At 58.1% G+C, this 1,786-nt stretch overlaps 1 protein-coding gene across 9 annotated transcripts in view; it reads left to right on the forward strand.

The window, feature by feature from the left end:
• LOC113202139 (uncharacterized) overlaps positions 1-1,786 on the forward strand; it is a 314,098-nt gene that overhangs the window by 240,771 nt on the left and 71,541 nt on the right. For 2 of the 9 annotated variants that reach the window (XM_052268373.1, XM_052268364.1), the window contains exon 2: positions 973-1,043. The exons of the other annotated variants lie outside the window; for them this stretch is intronic. The gene's annotated coding sequence lies outside the window, so the exon portion shown is untranslated. The remainder of the gene's footprint in view (positions 1-972; positions 1,044-1,786) is intronic. 9 annotated transcript variants of the gene reach the window in all.

Below are 1,786 nucleotides of genomic sequence, written 5' to 3' on the forward strand. Positions count from 1 at the left end.
GTTTCCGGAGGCTAGGCAACCCGCGTGGTGTCGTGCTGTACGTTTGTGTGTGTGGGCGGTTGGCGTATGGGGAGGAAAGAGAGAGAGGGATAGAGAGAGGGGGGGAGTAGAACGGACCGACGGGGTTGGGGAGGGGGGTTGCCGCCCTGATCCCGGTGTCAGCAGCGATGCGCGCGGGGCTAGAGGGGGATTGGGAATGATAGAGCCATCTCGCTCGGCAGTGCCACCACCACCACCACCACCGGCCCGCTTCAATCCCCATTGGGGTTACACCGGAAGTTGCCGCCAATTATTGAAAAACCAGTTTTTAAAAATTGGGCGCGCTCCTCGTTCATTTCGTCCGTGTTTTATTTTCGGCGCGTGTTGTATGGAACTCGTGTGCTCATATACGGCGAAGCTGCTGCTGACGAACTTTCGCGTCGCGTCAATGCGCTTTGCACCCAATTAATTCGCGGAGATTAAACGCCGCGGAGCGCGATGCCACGCGCGCGGTCGGCGGCGGTCGGGGAAAAGTCTCCCTCTCTCTACATTTTTGGTTCTTTATCGGTCGGTTAGGAATTCAAAGTGAGCCCGCCATGAATCACCGGAGCATTGACAGTGATGGGTGGCGGGCCCGGGCGGGCCGTCAGTGGCGGATGTGAGGGGCGCGGGGCGGGGCGTGGCGGGGCGGGGGTGGGCAGAGGGGAAAAGGATTGATAACACAAAGAAGAAGAGGCGGCGCCATCGAGGAGAACAATTATATGTGGGATAATGCGCTTTTGCGAGTGAGCAGAGAAAAGGACTCTTCTCTGCTACAAGAAAAAATGAAATAAAAATAATAATACGTCATTAGCGACTCATCCGTGTGGTTAAATTTGTGTGGCAGGGTCGGAGGAGAGTGTGCTTCTGAGTCTCCAGTTGCGTCTGAGTTCATGAGAAAGTGTGCGTGAATGCCTTTTAACGTCGGTGCCTTTCCCTCTTTTTTGGTTGCAGGTGAGATGCGTTCGGCCGTGTTGTACGGAGGAGACCTGATGGCGGCGGCGGCCTCGGCCGGTACCCGCTCTGTAAGTAAATTTCGAGAGGGGAAAAGAGAGGAGTTGTGGAGGAAGGGGGTGGGGGGCGGTGCGGGCCGCGTGAAGTGTGTAGGAGGAGAAAGCAGCAGCAGCAGCAGCGGCGATGGGCGGCCTGGCCCTGGGAAAGAGAAAGAAAAAGGTTAAAAGGGTCGGCGGGGTCGACCCGACCGATTTGGCGCGCGTTTTGTGCGATCAACGTGTTTGGCCGCGGGGTGCGGGGGCGGGACGGGCCGGGGGCGTCGGGCTACGGCCGGGGGCCGCGCTATCCGGTCGCGGTGCACACGTGTGCGATCTGCTGCCGCCGTGGGCCGCGACCGACGGGCATAAAACGTACGTCCGCGTGTTTGTAAGTGTCATGACGCGACGCCGGGATGCTAAACGAGAGTAGGTCAGCGCTGTCTCTCTCTCTCTCTCTCTCTCTCTCCCTCTCTCTCTCTCTCTCTCTCTCTCTCTCTCTCTCCCTCTCTCTCTCTCTCTCTCTCTCTCTCTCTCTGTCTCTGCCCTCTCTCTCGTGAATGATTGTCATTTTGTGTTGTCTCATTCACATCGGCCCGGAGAGAACGTCGCTCCGCCGCCAGGGTCCATGTCATTTGTATGCGCGATGCGGCGAGTGTTTGCGCCTGCGTCGTGTCGCTCGCCGCGAAAACGCAATTTGAGATTATCCCCCCCAATTTTGCTTGCAAGCAACAAACGGATTGTGCGGCGTCTTCCTCCGTCTGCCTCACCACCTACCT

This window comes from Frankliniella occidentalis, unplaced genomic scaffold (assembly GCF_000697945.3).
Source record: "Frankliniella occidentalis isolate FOCC.00 unplaced genomic scaffold, Focc_3.1 Scaffold4, whole genome shotgun sequence".
NCBI classification, from domain to species: Eukaryota; Metazoa; Arthropoda; class Insecta; order Thysanoptera; family Thripidae; genus Frankliniella; species Frankliniella occidentalis.